The 25,879-nt window shown below is 47.7% G+C and overlaps 1 long non-coding RNA gene across 1 annotated transcript; it reads left to right on the forward strand.

The window, feature by feature from the left end:
• The first annotated feature begins 1,360 nt into the window (after positions 1-1,360).
• On the forward strand, positions 1,361-25,612 carry LOC138843375 (uncharacterized). Its single transcript, XR_011378034.1, has 3 exons — positions 1,361-1,522; positions 15,477-15,586; positions 25,132-25,612. It is a non-coding gene; the product is annotated as an uncharacterized lncRNA (long non-coding RNA).
• The last annotated feature ends 267 nt before the right edge of the window (positions 25,613-25,879 follow it).

Consider the following 25,879-nt stretch of genomic DNA (forward strand, 5'->3'; position numbering starts at 1 on the left):
CAGGCTGCCCCGGGCAGCTACACACAAGGGTGGAACACCACTCACTCATACACAATCCTCACACCGAACAAGAACTACCTGCGCGTCTTGATAAAACAGAATGACAACACCATAGGTGAGGGGTGAGGCCTGAGAGTTTGCATTCCTAACAAGCTCCCTGATGATGCCACTGGGGCTGCTCAACCCCAGAGCACACTGAAAGGAGTAACATGGCACCCAAGGCTTGGAAACAGACCCATGGTGGGGCAGCCTGGGTTAGCTTCAGGGAGAGCAACCCTAAACATGAGGTGCATTCCTAATGTGCCAGCCTTTTACCCTGCTTTCGGAGGCCCCCACGGTTGAAAGAAGGAAGCAATAGATTATGCAGACAATGAAGTCAACTTCAAAGTTATCGAAGGTGTTGCTTTAGAACCCACAAACCTGGGTCCCCTGTCCGGATACGCAGAAACCCAACACTGACGTTAGGTGGTAGTGGAAGAAAGTAGGCATGTATGGCAAAGCACAGAGCAATAGGCCAGGCAGCCATGGCTTAATTCCCAGACTCCCTGGGGGGTTAGGAGTGAGGGTTCTTACAGATCGAAATTGGGACTGAGTGGTGCGTGTTCAGCTCGTGTCTGAGTTCCTAATTGGTCAGCAGCATGCTCATGACCTTCATTTGATTGGCTAGTTGGTGATTGGTTGTGCTCTTTAGGGAATTTATGAGGTCCAGGTGGGCTTCAGCTGTTTTGGTAAGTGACCATTATCTTCTGCCCCACACCTGGAACTTTCCTGCCTGGACTTGGCATTCCCTTAAACGAGCCCACCGGACAATGCTAGCCAACGGGGTTTCATCTATTGGAGAAGCAAATGACTTCTTGAGTTCGGTGATTCGACCCTTGTTGAGCCAGCTCTATCACTCCCTCAATTCAATGAATTCCCTTGGTATAGGACGGGCAATGACACCTGGGGCTAAGGGGGACAGACGAGAGGCTGCGTCTCTGCCTTTACGTTGTAGGGGTTTGGTCTCAGAGTCATCCTGATCCCAGAGAGGAGCACAGCCACAAACCAGCTTCTGAGAAAGATGGGTCCAGGGATAGCGCCACCCTCAGGTCCTCTGTGTTTTGCACCTGCCTTTTAGAGAAATCACCTGAGAAAAACAGGCCCCAGCATTATAAGGGACTTGGAAGGGAGACTTTTTCCCAGACAGAAGGTTGGGGACCAGAGAGTGAGCCTCTTTAGTGGAGCCGAGAGCCCCTGCCTTGGCAAAAATCCCTCGTCAGTCTTTACACCCAGGGCACAGGGAGGAAGCCGACTGAGAGACTGGGGCCTGGGCAATAGCAAGGGCCAGGAGGGAGGACTCCTGCGAGGCAGGAAAGCTCTGTGCAGGGAGAGAAGGGGCAGGAGCAACAGGCACAGTGGGTGCACTCAGGAGTAGCCAGGGCCCAAGCCTTTGAGAAGCTGCCCGGGAAGCTTGGCAGAGGCTTACTGACGGTGGAGTGGTGACAGCCGTGACCAGGTGACCAAGGGTGGCAGCCAGTAGAAGGTAAGAGTGCCCAGTAGGGGCTGGGACAGAGAATTTAGAGAAACTAGGACAGAGAGAAGGAGCGAGGAGTTGGGAAGCCATCAGAGAGCAGAGCACCTCAGAGAGCAGACTGTGAGGTTTGTGGCAGTACCATAAAACTGTAGACCAATCGGTTGTAAAATTCTATTAGGATGTTGTAACTACGACGTGGCTACAGAAAGCATCAGCCACAGGGCAGTGGCTGTGGCAGGTTCCCATTTTAATTCAGCAGTAATGGGGTTGAAATTAGAAGTGGGCCCTGCATCTGCAGAAAGGAGCCTGTGTGTGCTTTTAAGCAGTCCGTCAGCAAATTCCCGATGGAAAATGATTGCAAGCATGGAGATACTGGGAAGGACATGTACTTGGGCGGATGAGATCCTAGGAAGGGAAGTCGCAAGAGTAGTGGGGCGGTGGGGAGAATTGTTGGCATTCCTCGCAGGCAGGAATCATCTGACTGAGATACTTGCCCTTGAATCTGTGGCCTCTCCTTTTCCTTCTCTCTGCCATCTTCCTCCTCCTCCGCAGCATTTCAGCGCAATCCAAGCCAAGTCAGCTATTTATAGAGCAAGAGCAATTTTCCCACAGGGTGTGGTGTTTCATTTAAAGAGACGTCAAGAAGTGAGGGGCAGATGGCTGAGCCGGCAGTGCATCTTTTTTTTTTTTTTTTTTTTTTTTTTTTTTTATCTTTTATTTAATGAATATAAATTTCCAAAGTACGACTCATGGGTTACAATGGCTTCCCCCCCCATACTGTCCCTCCCACCAACAACCCTCCCCTTTCCCACTCCCTCTCCCCTTCCATTCACATCAAGATTCATTTTCGATTATCTTAATATACAGAAGATCAGCTTAGTATACATTAAGTAAGTATTTCAACAGTTTGCTCCCACACAGAAACATAAAGTGAAAAATAATAGATGATTTTTTTTAAATGATGATGAAATCAGATCAGACCTATTGTCATGTTTAATCCCAGTGAGAGTCAAGTTGGGAATTGAAAATTTCTTTCTTTTTTTTTTTTTTTTTTTTTTTTACAGAAGATCAGTTTAGTGTACATTAAGTAAAGATTTCAGTCGTTTGCACCCCCATAGAAACACAAAGTGAAATATACTGTTTGAGTACTCGTTATAGCATTAAGCCTCAGTGTACAGCACGTTAAGGACCGAGATCCTACATGAGGAGTAAGTGCACAGTGACTCCTGTTGTTGACTTTACCAATTGACACTCCTGTTTATGGCATCAGTAATCTCCCTATGCACCAGTTATGAGTTTCCAAGGCTATGGAAGCCCCTTGAGTTCTCCGACTCTTATCTTGTTTAGACACGGTCATAGTCAAAGTGGAGGTTCTCTCCTCCCTTCAGAGAAAGGCACCTCCCTCTTTGAAGACCTGTTCTTTCCACTGGGATCTCGCTCACAGAGATCTTTTTGCCAAAGTGTCTTGGCTTTCCATGCCTGAAATACTCTCATGGGCTTTTCAGCCAGATCCGAGTGCCTTTAGGGCTGATTCTGAGGCCAGAGTGCTATTTAGGACATCCGCCATTCTATGAGTCTGCTGAGTATCTCACTTCCCATGTTGGATCACTCTCCCCTTTATTTATTCTATCGGTTGGTGTTAGCAGATACTAGACTTGTTTATGTGCTCCCTTTGACTCTTAGTCCTTTCTTTATGATCAATTGTGAACTGAAATTGATCACTTGGAGTAGTGAGATGGCATTGGTACATGCCACCTTGATGGGATTGAATTGGAATCCCCTGGTATGTTTCCAACTCTACCAATTGGGGCAAGTCAGCCCGAGCATGTCCCAAATTATACATCTCTTCCCTCTCTTATTCCCACTCTTATGTTTAACAGGGATCACATTTCAGTTAATTTTCAACACTTAAGAATAACTGTGTGATAATTACAGAATTAAACCAGTCATATTAAGTAGAACAGACAAAAAAAAATACTATGAGGGATAATGTATTAAGTTGTCCATTAGCAGTCAGAGCTATGCTGATCAAGTCACCATTTCTCATAGTGTCCATTTCACTTCAGGAGGTTTCCTTTTTGGTGTTGAGTCAGTTGTCACCGATCAGGGAGAACATATGGTATTTGTCCCTTTGGGACTGGCTTACTTCACTCAGCATGATGTGTTCCAGATTCCTCCATTTTGTTGCAAATGACTGGATTTCGTTGTTTCTTACTGCGGTATAGTACTCTAAAGAATACATATCCCATAATTTCTTTATCCAGTCTACCGTTGATGGGCATTTAGGTTGGTTCCAGGTCTTGGCTATTGTGAATTGTGCTGCAATAAACATTAGGGTGCAGACCGCTTTTTTGTTTATCAATTTAAACTCCTTTGGGTAAATTCCAAGGAGTGGGATGGCTGGGTCGAATGGTAGGGTTATATTCAGGTTTCTGAGGAATCTCCAGACTGATTTCCATAGTGGCTTGACCAGTTTGCATTCCCACCAACAGTGGGTTAGTGTCCCTTTTTCCCCACATCCTCGCCAGCATCTGTTGTTGGTAGATTTCTGTATGTGAGCCATTCTAACCGGGGTGAGGTGAAACCTCATTGTGCTTTTGATTTGCATTTCCCTGATTGCTAGTGACCTTGAACATTTTTTCATGTGCCTGTTGGCCATTTGGATTTCCTCTTTTGAAAAATGTCTATTGAAGTCCTTGGCCCATCTCTTAAGTGGGTTGTTGGTTTTGCTTTTGTGGAGTTTCTTGATCTCTTTGTAGATTCTGGTTATTAACCCTTTATCTGTTGCATAGTTTGCAAATATTTTTTCCCATTCTGTCGGTTGTCTCTTCACTCTCCTGACTGTTTCTTTTGCAGTACAGAAACTTCTCAATTTGATGCAATCCCAATAGTTGATTTTGGCTTTGACTGTCTGTGCCTCCCGGGTCTTTTCCAGAAATTCTTTGCCTGTGCCAATATCTTGAAGGGTTTCTCCAATGTTCTCTAATAACTTAATGGTGTCAGGACGAAGATTTAGGTCTTTAATCCACGTTGAGTGGATTTTTGTGTAAGGTGTAAGGTAGGGGTCTTGCTTCATGATTCTGCACGTGGAAATCCAGTTTTCCCAGCACCATTTATTGAATAGACTGTCCTTGCTCCAGGAATTAGTTTTAGATCCTTGATCAAATATAAGTTGGCTGTAGATGTTTGGGTTGATTTCTGGTGTTTCAATTCTGTTCCATTGGTCTATCCATCTGTTTCTGTACCAGTACCACGGCAGTGCATCTTAATGACCTTGGTGGGCGGCGGGGCACCCAGGCCCCTGACTCATGCTGAACTTCGCAGTTCCAGAAATGTCCTCTGAGGAGTGGCCCCTGGGCTGATCAAGCGTTAGGGAAGCAAGGCTGGGTTGAGAAACCAGTTGCCTGCTTAATAATTTCTGCTGGATCTGTGGCTGGCTCGGGAAATGAGACAGCTATCAGTTCTGGTGACGCCCTCTGGAAAGTCGTTCTCCTCAGGGGACCCAGTTATGTTACAGGAGCACTTGGATGTGAAATATCCCAAGGCTTAAAGCTTAAAAAACAAGAAAGCAAGAAAGGGGTATGGTGGTGTAGCGAAGCAGATTAAGCTACCACCTGTGCTGGCATCGCATGTCGGAGAGCCAGTTTGAGTCCAGCTGCTCTGCTTTCAATCCTGTTTCCTGCAAGTGCACCTGGGAAAGTGGTAGAAGATGGCCCAAATGTTTTGGGCCCCTGCCAACCCCATAGGAGACTCAGATGGAGCTTCAGGCTCCTGGTTTTTGCCTGGCCCAGCCCAACCATTGCAGCCATTTGAGGAATAAACCAATGGATGGAAGAAATTGCCCTCTCTCTCTCTGTCTCTCCCTCTCCTTCCCTGTAACTGTGCCATTCAAATAAATAAATCTTAAAAAAAAAAAAGAAGAAGGAAAAAGAGAGTGTTCTCGAAACATCCCTTCCACAAACAGTGCTGAAAGAACCCATTCCTGCTTGGGCCATCTTTCTTCCCAGGAGTTTAACAGACCACTGGCCTGTTTACCTGTTTACCCATCTTTAACTGGCTGTTTTATTGACTTCCTAAGCCTGGGTGGCTTAACAGCTGGCAGTTCTGGAGCCTGGAAGTCAGAAATCTGAGTGGCACAGAGCAGTGCTGTCAGAAACCTGTGTAGGATTCCTTCCTTGCTGTGTCCTAGCCCACGGGTGCTTAGCAGCCACCATGGGCATTCTTTGGCATATGGCTGCAGACCGCTGCTTCTGCCGTTGTCACATGGGCTTCTCCCTGTGCATTTGTGTCTGTGTCCCTTTCCTCGTATAAGGATACCAGTTAGGATGGATCAGGAACCCACCTTACTCCATTAAGACCTCATCTTAACTCATTACATCTGTAACAACCTTATTTCCAAATAAGGTCACTTTCTGAGGTAGTGGGGGTTGGGATGTCAACGCTTTGGGAGACAGTTCTACTCCTTACCAGTCACGTTACGGTGTCATTGAATTAAATAACAGTTAGGTACCAAGGAGGCAGGTGTTGTAACCAGGAGTAAGGCCAGTCCCTACCTTGAAAGATTCTACACCCTATTGGAAGATGCACACCCACAGGCACACTCATGCTCTTCTACGCATGATGGGGCTTCAACCTGACCAACCCATCATTAAATTGCAAATAACGTAAGTCAAAAATGCATTGAGTACCCCTAACCTCTGGGACATCATAGTTTAACAGCACTATAACATGTGGGTCATTTCTTCACATGACTGTGGGGCTGACCAGGGGCTACAGATGCTGCCACTTCCCAGGAAAACATAACATTCAACAATTCGAAGTATGGTTTCAACTGAATGGGTATCACTTTCACACCATCAACTGTTAAATGAGTTTAACATATGTAATTGATACACTGAGTACAGCATACTAACCTTGCCAGTGTGAGCAGGCTTCATCCAGCCAGCTGAAGGCCTGAACAGAGCAAAATGGCTGGTAAGAGAAGTTCTCTAGCCTGACTGCTTCCAGCTGGGCCACTGGTTTATTTCCCAACCCCCCCCCCACCCTCCCCACCCACCCCACCCCGCCTTCAGACTCACCAGCTCTTCCCTGGGCCTTGAGCCTGCTGGCCATTGCATGGGGACCATACCATTGGCTCTCTTGCATCTCTGGTTTACCAACTGCAGATCTTGGAACTTGTCAGCCTCCACAATCATGTGAGTCAATGAGTCATAACACATCTCTTTATATGCACACATGTAAGATATATATGCACATGTAAGATATACACATATAAGATAGATAAGATAGATATATAAGATGACTTCAAAGAATTAGTGGAAAAACAGAAGGGAAGTTTGTTGGGGCAGGTGTTGTGGCATAGTGGGTTAGGCCACCATTTGGGACCCACACATCCCATATCAGAGTGGCTGGGTTGAATCCTGACTGTTCCACTTCCAATCATTCTTCCTGCTGATGCCTTCTGGGAGACAGTAGGGGATGGCTCTAGTGTTGAGTTCCTGCCACCCACATGGGAGATCAGATGGACTTATGAGTTCCTGACTTCTATCTGGCCCAGCCTTAGCTATCACACTGTTTTGGCATTTGGGGAGTGAACGAGTGGATGGATGATCTCTTCCATCCCCCCCCCATCCCTTCCTCTATCCCTTTCTTTCCCTTTCAAATAAAAAAATAAAAATAAACATTAAAAATATGTTTATTTTGGTGCAAAAACTTGAAATCTATGCATAGTCCTTTCATAATATATACTTTTTATTAGTTTGAAAGCACACAGACATACAGACACAGAAAGAGAAGTCTTCCATCCACTGGTTCACACCCTAAATGCTCACAATAGCCAGGGCTGAACTAGGCTGAAGCCAGGACCCTGGAAGTCCATCCAGGTCTCCCCATGGTTGATAGCAATTCAAGTACCTAAGCCATCCATCTACTGCCTCCCAGAGTAGGTGTTAGGAGGAAGCTTGGTGAGCAACAGCCAGAACTCAAATGCAGATACCAGTATGGGATGCAGGCATCCCAAAAGGCAGCTTAAACACTATGCAAACTCCTTACCCCTGTAATATATATTTTTTTTATTTGACAGATAGACAGTGTGAGAGAGACAAAGATCTTCCTTCTGTTGGTTCACTCCCCAAATGGCCACCACAGCCAGCGCTGTGCCAATCCGATGCCAGGAGCCAACCTGCTTCCTCCTGTTCTCCCATGCGGATGCAAGGCCCAAGCACTTGGGCTATCCTCCACTGCCTTCCCGGGCCACAGCAGAGAGCTGGACTGGAAGAGAAGCAACCAGTACTAGAACCTGGTGCCCATATGGGATGCCCACCGGTGAAGGATTAACCTAGTGAGCCACAGGGCTGACCCTTTTATAGACTTTTTAAAGACCCCTTAATGAAAACCTGTGTCCTGCTGATGATTTTTTCCTAGAGAATCTTGATGAGGTGATTCTATTTGCAAACAATGTTAAGAACCAATGACTGATAGGAGAATGAATAATTCTGTCTGGAGAGGGGACTTGACAGAGCCACTACATTTGAGATGGGCCCAGAAAAGCAAACAGTATTTTCCCGGCCAAGCAGTTGGTGACAGAGCAAAGAGTATTAGCAAGGGAAACAAAGAAGAGGAGGTGGGAAGGAAGATAGAGCAACTAGAGGTAAAGCTAACATGGACTGGTTGAGTCCCCGTTCTACCCTGCTGTGAATGCCAAGGTTAAATAACATAGGGAGCTATTGAAAAGTTTTACCCAAGGGAGTGGTGTCGGCACTTTTAAGAAGTCAAATCTGAAAGCTATGTAGAAGAGGGGTGCAGAGACTAAAGGTGATGGGGACCAGTTCAGACATCAGTGCAAAAGCCTGCTGTCCTTCTAAACACAGGTTGAAACCCTAACTCCATTGTGATGATGCTGGGAGGTGGGGCTTTAGAAGATATGTTTAGATGAAGTCAAGAGCTTGGGGCCCTGGTGATGAAAAGATAATAGAACTGCCTATCTCCTTCACATGAGGACACAGCAAGAAAGCAGCTGCCTGCAAGCCAGCATCTTGCCTGCATCTTGATCTTAGACTGTCCAGCCACCTCTAAGAAGTTAAATGTCTGTTATGTAAACCACCAGTCTATGGTCTGTTGTTATGGCAGCCAGAGCTAAACACAGCCCCAGGCAAGAGATGGTGTGGTCCTGACCTAGAAGAAAACAGGGAGGGTTTTTTAGTAGGTTCTAGAACTAGATGCAACAGGAGTGTGGTGTCTAGTGTTGGAAGAAGAGGTAGCAAATATAACTCCAGGGTTCTAATTTGGGTGGCTGAGAGGATGACAGCATTAAGATTGGAACGCAGGAGGAGAAACAGATTTTGTGGAGGACGTAATGAGTTCAGTTTTGGACACTGAGATTTGAGGATCCATGGGGCATTTGCTTAGAGTTGTCCAATGAGCTGAAAAACGTCGGTTTCTAGTTCTCAGTAAAGGGGCTGTGTTCTTTATAAGGAATAATCAGAAGGTAGGTGACTTTGGGATTCACAGGAAGGGGTGAGATGATCTAGGAAGAACATGAAGAGGGCTAACCTGGGAGCCTAGGAGAGAAAACGACTCAAGGGCTACATGAGGTGGGAGAAGCTATCAAAGAAGCTACAGAAGTGAAGTCAGAGAAAATTAGGTGGAACTGCGATGGTGGAAGTGTCTGAGCCTGATTCGAATCAGTAGACAGAAACTGTGTATTGCAAACAGGGGAGGGGCAGGGGGTTTTGTGGCACGGTTAATCTGCCACTTAGGACACTCGCGTCCTGTATTGGGCTGCCTGGGTTCAAGTCCCATATCCGCTTCTGATTCCAGTTTCCTGCTGATGAGCAACCTGGGGGGCAGCAGGTGATGGCCTGAATAGTTCAGTCCCTCCCACTCATGGGGGGACACCCAGATGGAGTTCTGGCTCCTGGCTTAGCTCCAGCTATTGAGAGCATCTGGGGAGTGAACCAGAAAATTGAAGGTCTCTTTGTCTTTGTGCTTCTGCCTTTCAAATAAGTGAAAACAAATTATTTTTAAAACAATAGAAAATGGCAGCTCGTGGTAGTGCCATGGGGTGAGCCACCACTCGGGGCACCTTTATTCTCATATTGGAGTGTCAGTGCAAGTCCCAGCTTCTCTGCTTCTGATCCAGCCTTCTGCTAATGTGCCTGGGGAGGTAGCAGGTAGTAGCCCAAGTACATATGTCCCTACCGCCCACATGGGAGACTCAGGCAGAGTGCTCCTGGCTTTGATCTGGCCTAGCCCAGTCCCAGGTGTTTCAGGCATTTGGGGAGCGAACCAGTGGATGGAAAAATCTTTCTGTTTCTCCCTCTCTGTCACTCTGCCTTTCAAACAAATCAATAAATCCTTGTTTTCAAAAATGAAGGAGACAATCAAAGGAGGGACAAACTTGGAAGGGAAATTCAGACTCATTTAAAACGTGTAAGTGGGAAAGGACACTCTCCCCATGGAGGTCAAAGTGGAGGCAGATAGTAGGAAAGGCCTTCAAAATGTGGGAAAATGCATATTTTAAAAGTAGGCATGGATTTCAAAATTTTCACACCAAAATAAACTTGTCTTTTAATTACATTTTCCATAAACTTCCCCAAGTACCCTTGTATTTTCCAAACAAAAAGATAATTTAAAATAAAAAGAATGAGACAGTGAAAGCTTTCAAAGATGTCCAGCAACTGGGAAACCAGAGAAAAGAGGGGAAGTGATGAACAATCCAAAACGTTATATTTTGTTTGTAAAACAACGTTGAATGTGTCATGGGGCAGAAGGAAAGACTATCCATAAAAGGTAGTGAAATGAGAATTCAAGGAAGCCTGTTTTCCAGTTGTTTCCCAATTACTGGTCCAGCCGCACGCATTCTTCTCATTTACCACTAGGGGCACTGTGCAGGGAAAGGGAGCAGCCGGCTCAACCTAAGCTGGACACACTTCCCCAGGAGTCTAACTCCCACCTAGAAATTACAGCAACTCTGGTAGTAGAATGGCCTTTTTTTGGGAGAAAAAGTAAAATTGGGGAGGAAATTTGGCAGGACTCATGAATCTTATTGCTTCCCAGAATTTCTGTAGAGGGAAAATATAATTTCCCCTACACGGTTGTACAAAATACGTCTCTCTACTAGAAACCTACAAGACAAAAGAAACATCCTTCTATTAGCTGTTTGGGAGTCAAGTAAGTGGCTCTCCAGTGTCGTCATTCCAGTGTGACTTTGATCAGTAATGACCTATACATTTTGTGCATGAATATTCCATATATCTTCATTCTGTGACGCCTGAGTATGGAAAATTGGCCCAAGCTTTGCAACACCTTTTCTCTGCAAGCAAGTGTGGCTCCTTCACATGTTGCTTCTTTAAGAGACAGCCCAGAACATTCACACAGCCCCTGTAGACAGTGCTCTTCAGTGTGCCAGTTTCCCCTGTGGGCTGGGCTAGATGCACTCGGCAGGTCTCTTCGCCTCCAAGGGTCTCAGAGTCTCTGAAAGGATTGTAGAATGAATGAATTTTTGCCCCACCTGTTAGGATGGCTCCTTAAATTATGCAAGGAACACTATGTGAAACACTCCTCCTGGCAGTCCTGCCCTCACAGGCTGCCCTCTGGGCTGGGGCTGTTCCCTGCTTTGATGACGAGAACACGGTGGAAGTGATGCTGTGGCTGTTTCAGTATTAAGCCTTTGGAAGGTCTGGCAGTGGACAGGCATTTGACACAGAGATTAAGACATCACTTGGGATGACCACATCCCATATCAGAGTGCCTGGGTTTGAGCCCTGGCTCTGCTTCAGATCCCAGCTTTTGCTAACTTGCATTCTGGGAGCCAGTCCCTGTCATCCTCACAGGGGATCCAGATTCAGTTCCCAGCTCCTGGCCTTTGCTTGGCCCAGTCTCAGCTGTTGTGAGCATTTGGGGAGTGAACCAGCAGCTGGAAGATCTCTCTCTCTGTAATATTCAAATAAAAGAAAAAAATTATAAAAAGCCTGACAACTTCTATGTATTTTTTAAAGATTTAGTTATTTATTTGAAAGGCAAAGTTATGGAGAGATTCAGAGACAGAGAGAAAGATATCTTCCATCCCCTGGTTCATCCTCCAAATAGCTGCAATGGCCAGAGGTGGATCGATGAAACCAGGAGCTCCATTTGGGTCTCCCTTGTGGTTGCAGGGGCCCAGGTACTTGGGTCACCTTCCACCACTTTCCCAGGTGTATTAGCAGGGAACTTGATTGGAAGCAGAGTAGCCGGGACTCGAACCAGCACTCCAGTTTGAGATGCCAACGTCACAGGCAGCAGCTTAACCCAGTGCACAACACCTGCCCCGAATTCTGCATTCTTTGGAGTCCTGCAGTGCTGTGGAAGATGCCTAGCTTCTCTGCTGGAGAAATCACATGAAGAAGCAGTGATCAAAACACAGAATAAAAGGCAAGATTAATACAGTAATCAGTTGGAGCAACTATGGATATTATTCAGCTATGGCAAGGAAACGTTCTCCGTTGGAAAGGTAGTGTGTTGTACTCACAGATCCCATGAGAAGGGAACACAGGCCACACTGTCCACAGGAGAGCACTGGGATTGGTCCCGATGCAGGGAGGATAAAGGAAAACGCGTGCAAGAGCCTTTACCACGGGTTCTGTGGAGGAACAGGCGAGGCTCCACGAGCAGGCCCCCGACTGGCTGCTCTGCGGAAGTCAGCGGGCTCAGGGCTGTCTGGTACTGGGTCGTGGGGTGACTAGGACAGGTGGATAGTGGCCCAGAGGTGAGAATCTGAGAAAGTAGAAGGAGAGAGGGAGAGAGAGAGAGCCATGCCAGCATTCTAGTTGGACCCAGCCCACAGCTGTCCAGCTAGCTAAATGCAGACATGTGCGTGACCATTGGCAAGGCCAGCAAAAGAACCACCCAGTTGAGCTCAGCCCTAGTTGCAGAATCGTGAGCAGGGTGGTGGTTGTTCCAGGTCACTAGGTTTGGGGATGGTTTGTTACCCAGGAATAGATAGCCAAAAGAAGTCTAATTAGGATCCTATGCAACAGAAGTTGACAAGAGTGGTATAACACACTGAAGTCTGCCCCTTTTCTTAGGGGAGTGATAAGAGGTGATACTGCTAGTTTGCCCAACCTATAGCTGAATTCAACATGCCATTTTAGGCTGTGCTTTTGCTGCTTTGGCATCTCGGGGTCTTTTTGGCCCTGAAGGTACTGCCCCTCCCAGGGTTACAGTGCTTTTCCAGTGTAAACCAACTAATCCAGAGTCCACACTAAAGCCTCTTGCCTGCATTTTCCTCCGCCCTCTCTGCTTCCTGCACACGTCCAGTGGTTGCCCATGGTGTGCCGTGCCTGCTCTCCTGGGATCTGTGAGTACAGGAAACTCTCTTTTTCAATGGCGGTCATTTCCTGGTCTGTTTCCTTTGCCATTCCTGAATATCTAAGCTTATAATTTGAAACAATCCTGTATGCATATCAGTCAGCTAGCCAATCTGTTAGCCACTGTGACCCTCACAGGTGACTGCAATGCATGAGGCAGAAGGAGGGGGGAGCGGGCCAGCATGTGGCACAGCAGGTTAAACAGGCACCTGCGACCCTGGCATCCCATATGAGTGCCTGGTTCAGGTCCCAGTTCCACTTCTGATCCAGCTCTCTGTTAATATGCCTAGGAAAGCAGGGGTTGATGGCCCAAGTATTTGGGCTCCTGTCACCCACATAGGGATACCTGAATGGAGTCCCAGGCTCCTGCCTTGGGTCTGGTCCAACCTCAACTATTGAGGCCATTTAGGGAGTGAACCAGTGGATGGAAGATATCCTCATTTCTCTCTTTCTCTCCCTCCTTCCCTCTCTCTCTTCCTCTCTCCCTCCCCTCCTCCCATAACTCTGCCTTTCAAATAAATAAATAAATCTTAAAAAGAAAAAAGTGGCTAAGAAGGACCACTTATAACCCTGGGCCACTAGGAGTAACAGCTACTATTTTTGAACGCTTCCCGTTAATCCTCTTAATAACCCCAGGAGGGAGATTTTATTGTCCTTGTTACCCAGATGTGAAAATTAAGGCTTACCACTAAAAAAATGTGCCTTTACCAAGTGACAAAACTAGACTCCTGACCCCATTTTTCTTTAATCCAAAGCCAGAATCTTTTCCTAGGCTGGACCAGGCTAGGCTCCCCATGGTGTGCCAAACCTGGCCGTACATCATATAGTACCTGGCCAAGTTTCCTGGGTTGAATTTTTGAACAAATGAGTTTTATATTTTTAATCTCCTTTTACTGACTATAAAAGTAATAACTCTCATTGACAATCTGAAATATAAAGAAATTTTAAATTCCTTATTCAATTATCACTGTTAACATTTTGGTGAACCTTGTCTTTTTTTGTCCATGTATAGAAGGTGTATATTTTATGAAATGTATATTAAACTCATTAGCGCTTTTAAGGTTAATAGTTTTAAACCCAACTATTGTGAACATTTTTATGTCTTTAAATATCCTGCTAAGATGGGAATTTTAAAAAATTTATTTATTTTGAAAGAGTTAGATGGGGATGTCTTTCATCTACTGGTTCATTCTTTGTAGCCAGGAGCTTTGTCCAGGTCTCCCAATTGGGTGGCAGGGACCCAAACACTTGGATCATCTTCCACTGCTTTCCCCAGGCTGTTAGCAAGGAGCTAGATCAGAAGTAGAGCAGCTGGGATTAGAACCGGTACCCATATTGGATGCTGGTGTCCCAGGCAGCAGCTTAACCCACCATGCCACAATGCCAGTCCCTAGGATGGGAATTTTAATGGATAATTATAATGGCTAATTTATAAATACTATAACCATTTACTAACCCTCCATTGTTTTCATGTGAATGATTCCTAATATTTTGCTATTAAAACGGCTCTGACTGCATTTCATACACCCTCATACATAATCATCATCTCTGACCAATACTTTAATATAAATTCCTAAATGTAGAATTGCTAAGTCAAAGTATATGCACGTTCTTAAGACTTTGGATACTTTCTTGGAAAATTCCCCTCTAAATATGCCGTACCTATTTCTGACTGCCCCAGGGGGCGTGGTGGTGGTGGTGGTGGTTGTTTTAACATAAAATGACTTATTACTGGGGACTGCTCTGTGTGTGTGTGCCTGTGTGACTTAAACCTACAGGATCCTTCCCCTGCCATTTATAAGCCGACTTTACTCTGATTAATATCTACAGTTGGTAGAGAGACTCCTGTAGACTCGAATTCTTTATTGGAAGCGTTAACTCCATTTCTCAAAAGGGCTTGCCAGCCTATGAGCGGAGTGACTGTCTCTCGGCCACTCAGAACTATCGCATGTGACCCCTATGCCACTTAAGTGACAGGCACGCCTCTAGGTGCCTTCAGACTGGGAGGGACCTGTGCTGTGCAGAGCCAGGGTAGAGAGAAGACAACAGGAAAGGCCTCCTGCTGCAACAGATGAGGAGGCCTGGAAAAGGTGCCGCTGAGTCTGATTCTAAAGACCCAGAGAGAGGCAGAGAGAGTCCCAGCTTCAGGGAGAAGGCTGTATCCCGCCCCTGCCTGCAAGTGCCCAGGAATGCACTCTGTGCCTGCTATGATTCGCAGTGCACCTCACTCATGCTCCTGAATGTCGCCCCCAGGCACTAGCTTTCTGGTGTGTGCCCTCAATTCTGATCACTGACACCTTGGGCTTCAAGCTGAAAGGTCCCTGTTAAGATGCAGATGGATGAGCCAGGATAACAACTCAGCTCAGATGAGCTTATCAGGTAGCTGGGGTCACCTGGAAAGCCTCTACAGTGTGTACTCTCATTTAGGGGCCAACATCATCAGAACTGAGTGGCAAAGAAATGTCCTGGATCCCCTGGGGATGGGGCATGGGCCCGGTGATGAAAGTGACAATACAGAGCTTTTTGAGAACTGTAGGGTGAGAGACTCCAAGGGCAGTGCTGGGTGACGTCCAGGCAGTTAACTGGACTCCTCGGACTGAAGCCTCATTTCCTGTTAGGCTCTTCACCACGCTGAGCTGCAGCTTCGACTTCCTGCCAGCAACAGAACTTGCAGCAAGCCAGTGGCTCCGGGTGTCCCTCCTCCTCTGCCTGCTCCGGGTGTATGCAGGTGAGTGTCTGAGGCCGCCCTGTGCACACCGGGCCACGTCCATTAACAAGGCGCTGGTTGTATTGGCTATTGGCGGCAGCCCTCAGCACATGTGTCCCCGCTGAAGTAAGGTGCTAAGTAGAATGACCTCTTAACTGGAACAGTGGTAGCAGTATTACTAGGGCTTTCTCTTCATGCCTGTCACTGGATTATGGTAATTTTTTTTTTTTTTTTTTTTTTTTTTTTGGTCACGGGTTTTAATCAGAGTTGAAGTCTGAGTTACTGACAGCTCAGGAGAGCTGTAAATGCTGGAAGATTGACTTCACACTGTCACAGAATCATAACACAAACAGAAAGCCAGAGGCTCTCGCAAGCCTCCGCCCACCAATTCAGCAAAGCCACTGTCTAAACAGCAGGCTCCTTTTGCAGGCTTTACAGAATGGGAGGGAGGCAGAGGATACCTCCTCCCTCCCTCTTCCTTCCCCCAAGGTTCAAAGCATGAAACACTGATCCTGGCAAAGGCGGGACGAGAAGCAGATATTGTCATTTAGCTAATGGCATCTACAGGAAGCCAGAAATCATTCCCTTGACAGTGGTGGCACTCGGACAGCAGCAGGCCCTGTTGAGTCAAGAGCTCCTCTCAGTGTCTTGGTCACATGTGTGAATAACCATCGTAGACCTGGGGAGCATGGGGCATGTGAGGTACCCTCTGTGGAGGTTCCGGCCTTGGCTTCTCCCTGTTATGTGTACCAGAAGGACCTGCTCACCCACTGGGACCCTCCTCACTGCCAAGCATCCGGGATTAGGCCAAGAGTTAGGGAACACTGAGCCTCTTTTCTAACACCATGGGGAAACCATAGGAGACCACAGTTCCCAACTTAGACAAACCCTGCATACTTCCCATTTCGCCTTCAGGGTCTATCTTCTTCCCCTGTGTGCAGCCTGGTCCCCTTTCTAGAACGAGTGTCCTTAGGAACCCCACAACCAGCAGGGATCATTTTGGTGTCCAACTCAGGTGACTCCTCTGCATCCGTCTGCACCCTCATTTGTCTGAGGTCCTGTTCTCAAGCAGCTGTCACAGAGAGGACCTGTCTGTATCAGGATATGCGAGGGTGTATGGAAAAGGGGTGCAGATTGGTGCCGCCTCACAAGGGGCACCAAATTTAAGAAAAAGCACACAGAACAGAGAGGAGACAGAACACTAACTCACAGCCAGGCCGGATTTATTCAAAGAAAATGAACTCACAGAGATCAACCAAGTGCCAGCGTGTACATAGACCAAACATGTGGCAGAGGGCCCAGCCCCCAGCAGGCTGGGCCTTTTTATATCAGGTGGGCTGGGGTGGGGGGCAGTGGGCAGCTGTAAGCTTCCCCACACAGGTTCTTCAAGTTTGGCCCTGCTGGCTTCCAAACCTGGGGAAGAATGCAGGGGGTGGGGTGGAGAACAGGGTGTGAGACTGAATGGTCTCTTGAAAGAAGGCAGGGGTAACAAGAACCCAAAACAGCTGAGGCTTCGTCCTTGTTCCATCAGCCCAGACTCTGAGTGTAGATAAGGAGATGGGGCCCCGGTTTCCTCCTGGCTCATTCCTGCTGATCTGGGGGTTGACTCAGGGCGGGGTGTCTGTACTTGGGATCGGATTCATTGAAGAGCAGTCTTGTGTTGTTCCTGCGGGATGGCTTGGGATACAGCAGTCACTCGCTTCTGTAGGACTTTATACATAGTAGGAATAGGAGCACAATGACTATGAAGATAAAAGGAGGAATTAGAAATGTTGGCTGTGGTGGAAACGATGGCCAACAGGAGGAGGACAAAGGGGGATACAGGAAAGCGGGAGTCCCGTCCAGTTAGTGTGCAGACAGGTGTGGGCCTGAATGCTCCCGGTTTGTTTAGTGTGTCTGTGCTGGCAGGGAGCTGTGGCGTGGAGACAGTCTGGCCTGCGTCTGGTCCTGGGCTCCCTCATTCCTCCCTCTGCTTATCAGAACTCTGGCTGCTGTCAGGGGTTAGGGCGAGGACTGCTCTGACTCCTTCAAGCTGAGTAGGAGCAGAGAAGGAACCCATGGTCAAGACAGGGTTCCAGCAGGAAGTGGCTATGTCCTTGTTCCATCAGAGAGGATGCTACAGTAACAACTCTAAAATCTCAGGAGCCAGAACAAGGTTTTCTCCCTTGGCTGCTCAGTGACCCAGGCCACCAGCAGTGACGCAAGTGACTGCCTGAGAATTGTTGTTGCTGGTGCTGGTGTTGTGGCATAGCGGGTTAAGCCACCTCCTGCAACGCCAGCATCCTACATGAGCACCGGTTGGAATCCGGGCTGGTCCACTTCTGATTCAGCTCCCTGCCAATGTGCCTAGGAAGGCAGAACGAGATGGCCCAAGTGCTTGGACCCCTGCCACCCATGTGGGAGACCTGGATGGAATTCCAGAATCCTTGCTTTGCCTGAGCCCAGCCCTGGCTGCTGTGGCCATTTGGGGAATAAACCAGAACTCTCTGTCTCTCCTTTTCTCTCTATAACTCTGCCTTTCAAATAAATAATTTTTAAAAAAGAATTATTTATTTCAAAGACGGAGTTACAGAGAGGTAGAGCCAGAAAGAGAGGTCTTCCATTCTGCTGGTTCACTCCCCAAATGACTACAATGGCCAGAGCTGAGCTAATCCAAAGCCAGGAGCCAGGAGCTTCTTTTGGGTCTCCCACACAGGTGCAGGGGCCCAAGCACTTGGGCCATCTTCTGCTGCCTTCCCAGGCCATAGCAGAGAGCTGGATTGGAAGAGGAGCAGCTGGGACTAGAACCGGCATCCATATGGGATGCTGGCACTGCAGGCTGGGGCTTTAACCCACTGTGCCACAGTGCCAGCCCCTCAAATAAATAAATTTTAAAAATCTTTTTTTTAAAAAAGTTGCAGTTACCATCTCCTAGGAGAAAAGGCACTAGAGTCTTCCGGCAATGAAGTGCACTGGCCCAGAAATTATAAATATTTTTTCCACTCTCAAGTCATTAGCCAGAATTAATCACACGACCTCACGCAGCTGAAAGAGGGCCAGGAAGGACCACCCTCTTTGTGCTTCAGAAGGCACAGAGCAAGCCATAGTGAGCAGAGTAAATGGCTAACGTGACAACTCAATGTTTTGCACTAAGAAGAGCAGTGACAATGCACAAAGTAAAGAGTCCTGGGGCCAGCGCTGTGGCGTAGCAGGTAAAGCCGCCACCCGCAGTGCTGGTAACCCATATGGGCACCGGTTCAAGTCCTGTTCCACTTCCGATCCAGCTCTCTGCTATGGCCTGGGAAAGCAGTAGAAGATGGCCCAAGTCCTTGGGCCCCTGCACCGGCGTGGGAGACCCAGAGGACACTCCTGACTCTTGGCTTCAGATCAGCCCAGCTCTGGTCACTGTGGCCATACGGAGAGTGAACCCGTAGATGGAAAACTTCTCTCTGCCTGTGCCTCTCTGTAACTCTGCCTTTCAAGTAAATAAATAAATCTTAAAAAAAAAAAAAAATAGAGGTCTCCCCAAGGTATTCGGTGGTACAGTGAAGTTTATTGTGTTCAGTTCTCTAGTGCTAGGCAGGAAGCGTCAGATAATGGGCAAAGGGAGAATTTCTCCCTAAGTCATACCCACTGTTTGCTGTGCTCCCTGAGTTTTCTAAGCAGTTTGCCAGTGTGAACCCCAAATTCGGTAACTCTGTGCTGAGGATGAAAAGGATGGGGTGAGAATCTGCACGAAGAATATGCTAACCCATTTACCTTTGATGCAAGGTGGTGGAAGGGGGCTGGAGGGCGGGAAGTGCAATGCAGGGAGAAAAAATTCGAAGCCGGGACCAGAATCTGAAAGGGACCGTAAGATGACGAAAATGAGGCTGGCCACAGCTGATTGCTGCTGCTAGCTGGTAGCTTTCCAGAAGCATAGAAACAAAAGGCCTGCATGCAGATTATTGCAGCAGTCTGAATGTGAAGCAGTGAAGGCTTGCAGCCGAGTTTGAAGGAAAGAGACATCGGAGACGATGGCGGAGGGCTAAGTGACACACAGGGGTGCTGGTGGCACGTAGGCGCAGACACCCGCTGCTCATGGGGCCGGGAGAATGGCTGAGCTTCAGCGGGAACCCCGGGCAAGGGCGGCAGGAAGCTGAGTTTCAGAAAACTGAAAGGCAGCAGAATCGGGGTTTTGTGCCCTAGAAAATGCCTTGTGTGTGCCCAGGGCCGAAACCCGCAAAGGAAGAAGCAAACCTCAAATATGAGCACTGGTGCAGTGCTGAGCACCCGTAGCCGGATCCCAAGCAGCAGGGAGGAGGCTTCTTCAAGATGCTCTGGTGCCTCGGCAGTGATCCAGGGAGGCAGAACTGTGTGGTGAGCCCCGCTCCGATCAGCAGACTCTACTGGACCCACCCTCTATAGACCCAAAAGTGCACTCAGTCTTAGCTCCTCCACTTGCCGCCTGAGCCTGAGCCACCTGACCTCTCGCCTGGATTGTTGCCAGTAGCTTGCTCACTGGTCTCCTGTTCAAACCTTGGCTTCCCCATATTCCGTTTCCTATGAAGCAGCCAGGACCAGCCCCTTGAAATGTAATCATTTCTCTGCCTGAAGCTCTTCAACAGTTTCCTGTCCCCTCGGAGGATCCCAAGGACTGCCCTTGACCTAAAAAGTCCTAGAGAATTCAGCCCTCCCCATCTTCTGGGACCTCACCCTCCATCACTCCCTTTTTCAGCCCTCTGCCAAGCCTTCTGTCTCAGGGCCTTTGCACAGGCTGTCTTCTGTAGTTTGGGGGTATCTGCCCTAGAGATCACGTCAGAACTCTTCCTGGTCTCCGCTCAAGTAGCATATCATCAGTACACTCTTTCTTACCCAGTTTCCTTAAAAAGAGCAACCGCTGGGGCTGGCATTGTGGTCCAGTGGATTAAGCCACTGCTTGCCACACTGGCATCCCATATACTTTCTAGATTCCCACTAATGCACCTGAAAGGCAACAAATGGTGCTTGGGCCCCTGTACCCCACTATCCATGTGGGAGACCTGGTGAAGTTCCTGGCTTCAGCCTGACCCAGACCTGGTTGTTGAAGCCATTTTGTGAGTGATCCAATAGATCGAAGATCTCAATGCCTCTCCCTCCCTCCCCCTTCCCATCCCTTCCCTCCTCCCTCTCCCCCTCTCTCTTCTCCTCCTCTCTGTGTCACCGCCTTTCAAATGAATAAATAAATATAAAAAAGAGCAATTCTCACCCCTAACCCTCAAGGCCCTGTCTCCCCTAAACTCTCTTTCCTTATCGAGTTTGGTATGGAATGGGTTGTCCCATGGACTAGATGTTCTATTGCACTTGTTTAGCTGTGGCATAGGTAAGCTCCAAGAGGGCAGGAGGGATTCTTGGCAGGTTTGTTCACAGCATAGGACCAGCATCTGTGCAGGACCTGCCGCTAGTGTGAGTGCAATAACTAAGCATTGATGTAACAGACGGAAATTTACCACAGGCTTACCTGTACGTGGAAGTAGTGTCAAAGAGATATTCAAGGCACAAGGTGTTTCTTTTTCTTGAAATGCCCTGTGGGGATCCAGAGCCCCTCCCTCTACCTGACATCAGCTGCCATGGCTACAGCTTTCTTAAAGGGGTCAAGGATACGACAGATGCTTTACGTTAGCTTTTATGTCCTCCATAAAATTAACAACAAGCAAAACCTTGAGTAACAGAGCTATAATTCTGTCTCACAATTCTGATCTGATACAGACTGTGAGAGCTTGGCTCTTGAGGCTAAAAGCTGTTTCCAGAACCCTCAATGGAATTATACCTCTGTAATTCATTTACTGTTATTCATTTTATATATGTTTACAGATAGAGCAAAAAAAAAAAATCACACGGCCAGCAAAACCAAAGCAAAGAAGAAATGATACCTAGTGGTTTTCATTTTTAAATTACAATCATTATGTAAGGTACAATGCTCTGGCACACTATAGCACTTCTAGGCTAAAGAAGAAGCACACTTAACAGCAAGGTAAACATAATAGGATAGCTTTTGTAAAAAATGAATATTGCCCTGCTCTGTCTTCGGGGATGTTATTTCCAATAGCAATATCAATTCACAAAGAAAAGTCAGGAGAATCATTATGGATTTTTAGCCAGTAGGGCTGATATATGTAAATAACATCAGAGAAAGTACCAGAGAATACCCTTGAAAGGCCCCTAAAGTTATTATCTCACCACAGTTATTTTCAACTATACAACCAAAAACAATCCAATAAGCTCTCGTCATTTATGTCCAAATCTCTGATGAAGCAAACCTTATGAAAAATAATCAAGTATACAAGTGAGCTTGGAGGCATCTGGCACCACATCTACCTTTTCTATTTATTTCATTTAAAAATAAATTCAGGGTATGCAGCACTGCTTTGTTTGTGGGGTAGGGCGGTGGGAGGCAGCAGAGGACATTTTTCCTTGTGCCAGACACAGCCCAGATAATGGCAAGTCACAAACACTCTCCTCAGCCTACAAGCTGCGACTCCATTTGAGAAGGAACATCAAGGACCTGGAAAGTTCTCTGTGTGGATTTCTAGCCACAGTTCCAGCCCATTTCATATATAGCCTCCAGATGCTGTGTGTAAGATATTACAAACATGCTCCTGCTCCAGTCAGTCAGGCACGACCTCTCGCCTATATACAACTTACATGTGAGGCAGGCTTTTGGAGCAGCAGTTGAGACCCTGCTGGGGATGCCTGCCTCCCATGTTATAGCTCAAGTCCTGGCTGTACTTCCAAGTCCAGCTTCCTGCTAATGCACGCTTCAGGAGGCAGCAATGTGCACTCAGTTGCTTGGGTCCTTGCCACATGCATGGAAGACCCATATTGAGTTCCAGGCTCCTGACTTTAGCCCCCTCCAGTTCTGGCCATTGTGGGCATTCGGTGAGTGAATCTGAAGATGGGAGATGTCTGCCTCTCTGTTTCTCTGTTCTCTGTTTCTGTGCTTTTCAAATAAATAGAAAAACTCCACTACCTTCTTTAAAAAAAAATCCATGAGAAAACTGACAAGACTTTGAGAACATTTCAGCAAATTCACCCCTATGTTTTGAGTGTGTGCTTTGTAGAAAGCACCATCTTGAAGTACTGAGGATACAGTGATGAACAGAACACATCAAAGAGCTTACCTGCATGAGGCTTCTATTCGAGTGTGTGGCAGGCTGGTGGTGACATGGGCAATAAGCAAAATCAATAAGCCATTTACTTTTTTTAAAGATTTTATTTATTTATTTATTTGAGAGGCAGAGTTACAGACAGAGAGAAGGTCTTCCTTCTGTTGGTTCTCTCCCCAAATGGCCGCTATGGCCGGAGCTACAAGATTCGAAGCCAGGAGCCAGGAGCTTCTTTTCGGTCCTCCATGTGGGTGCAGGCGCCCAAGCACTTGGGCTATCTTCTACTGCTTTCCCAGACCATAGCAGAGAGCTGGATTGGAAGAGGAGCTGCCAGGACTAGAACCGGCGCCCATATGGGATGCCGGTGCCGTAGGCAGAGGATTAACCCACTGCGCCACAGCGCCGGCCCTGCCATTTACTTTTAAGATGATAATTGTGATGTGCTGTTCAAGGATAGTTTTTAAAGCTCATGGAAATTGGAGTGAAAAGTTGTTTATTTTGGTATAACAATTTTTTGAAATCCATACATAGATTCATCATGCTACACATCTTTTCCTGATTTTTTTTTTTGACAGGCAGAGTGGACAGTGAGAGAGAGAGAGAAAGGTCTTCCTTTTTTCCGTTGGTTCACCCCACAGTGGCCGCTGCGGCTGGCACACTGCAGCCGGCGCACCACGCTGATCCAAAGCCAGGAGCCAGGTGCTTCTCCTGGTCTCCCATGCAGGTGCAGGACCCAAGCACTTGGGCCATCCTCCACTGCACTCCCGGGCCACAGCAGAGAGCTGGCCTGGAAGAGGAGCAACCAGGACAGAATCCGGTGCCCCGACCGGGACTAGAACCTGGGATGCCGGCACCGCAGGTGGAGGATTAGCCTATTGAGCCACGGCGCCGGCCTTCCCTGAATTTTTTGAAGCCACCCTCCTAGTGAAAAATCTCCTGGGGAAGTACCAGGGAAGGTGGGGCAGGCTACAAGTCTGAGGAGGTCAGGGCCAATCGCACTGGGAAAGAGACGTTTAAGCAAAGACTTGATGGATGCCAGTATCTAGAAGAAGAGCTCACCACGCAGAGAAGACAGCAAGTGCAAAGATCCTGAGGTGGCAGTGTGCCTAGCTGGTACCAAGAGCACAAAGCCAGCAAGGAGGGAGAGCAGCAGATGAGGTCAGGGAGACATGGGAGCTGCAACCCAAAAGCACTCTGGCTCTTCCCCTGTGAGCAGAACCATCGGGCAGGGCAGCGATGATATATGACCACTGTTCTCAAAGCTTCACTCTGGCTGCTTTGCTGAGAATAGCTGGGTAGGGTGGGGGCAGAAAAGAGAAGGCGGGGGCATCAGTTCAGGCAGGAGAGAATGGGCGAAGCCAGTCGTGTGGATAATGCCAAATGGTCAGACTCTGGATATGTTTTTGAAGATATCTGAGCATAAAATAGGATGGGGACGATAGGATTGGGACATTTCTGAAGATTCCGATGGCCACGTTGGGTGGGTGTGCTCCTCCTCCTGTAGATCCAGGGCAGTGTTCTTTATATCATGCTCTCAGCCAGCCAGACCTCCGTGGCGTCAGTGAAAATCCTGCAGGCTCCTTCAGAAGTGTGTATTCTCTGGGAAGGAGAGAAGTCATGTTCGGGTTAAAGGAAAGCGGCTGGGTTTCTGGTGGGCGTGGGGGTGGGGGCTGCTACCCCTGTTCTCCTCCCTCCTGTCACCCTTCCTCTCGCTGACCCAGAAGCATGCCAGGAGCTCGGAGCAACACAGCTACAGAGCACCGTTTCTGCGCCCGACGATTGCCGGTCTAGTTTGGGAGGCAGATGAAACTACCGCCTCCTCTCATCTCCACCACCTCCTCCTCGGTTTTCCCTCTCCTCCTGTTTTCCTTCCTCCTCCTCTGTTTTTCCTCCTCTGCCAGCTCTCCCCAGGGTGCTCAAGGCACCTAGAACAAAGAGATGCTGACTCACGCTGCTGACAATAGTGAGCTCCATGGAGATTGTGCCCTCACCCCCGCCCCCACCCGGAAGGTTCTCATCTGCTGTCTGATGCCTGTTTATGTACAGCGTCCCTCTTGGGAGTGGCGTGGCCTTGCCTTTGACTTTCTTGTTTTTTTTTCTGTGGGTCCCTGGGTAAGGTAAAGCCCCAGATCAAAGTGGACCTGGCCCCACGTTCTCCAGAACCGACCCCAGGTTATCGACAGTGTCAGCTTCCACGGAGCCCTTAACTTCCATGCACAGCAGGCCACGGACCTGCTGCTGCCGGGGGAGGAGGGGCTCTCTGTGGGCAGCTGCGTTCCACCTTCCAGGTCTCGTGGACCCTGTAGTAAGGGAACCAACCAGGGCTAGAGACCTGTAGAAGGTCGTCATTGTTTTGGTTCCTGATGCCTTTGGAAATGTAGCTAGGAGTTCTTACTGGAGCTTGTGTGTGCCAAGGAAACCTGAGTTTTACTGTCTCCTTGGTTTGTAAATCTTGTCTTTTAGGCATATGCCGCAGCAGATGGTCGGTGATACCGTGGCGTGTTTACTGAGATGGGATCCTTGCTCATGCTCACCCGTCCCATCTGCATTCTCAGGAGGCCAGGACATTCTGGTACCTGAGCTGAGAGATCCATCCAAACCCAAAAGACTTTTCGAATAGTGAGTAATAGCAGTGGGTCTGTGCCGGGCGTGTGCTCATGAAAATGCCAAGACACTCCACTCGGAGTGGAAAAAAACCAGGCTAAACCCGGTCTCAGCGACTCGTCCCGAAAGGCTGTCACCGTGATCTGTGATGCACTATCAAGATGAAATTGGAACCAAGTGTACTTTATTCAGGACATCTGTGAGATAAAAAAATATAATGCTCCTTTTCTATCTTTGTGACATTGTTCGCAATGATGTGATTTGGCTGTTAAAACCATTTGCACTGTATCTCAAGGCTAAGGCTGACAATTCAAATAAAAGCCTCTCTCTCTTCCCCCCACCCCTTTCTCTCTTGGCTGTTATCTTAACCTCAGCAAGCCGTCATGGCCATTCTGCACACAGGGCACTTGGAAGGGGGTGAGGCATTCAGCTGGCCTGCCCGTCTTCCTCGAATTTCCTGCTCTTCTCAGAACTTCTGGTTTGGTTTTGTCTTATGACCTCAAAACCAGGAGCCATGTTAAAGGCAAACCATGGTGTTTAACAGTTTTTTTTTTTTTTTAAAGATTTGTTTATTTATTTGAAAGAGTTACAAAGAGGCAGAGGCAGA

The sequence above is a fragment of the Oryctolagus cuniculus genome, chromosome 8, assembly GCF_964237555.1.
Source record: "Oryctolagus cuniculus chromosome 8, mOryCun1.1, whole genome shotgun sequence".
In the NCBI taxonomy this organism is placed as follows: Eukaryota; Metazoa; Chordata; class Mammalia; order Lagomorpha; family Leporidae; genus Oryctolagus; species Oryctolagus cuniculus.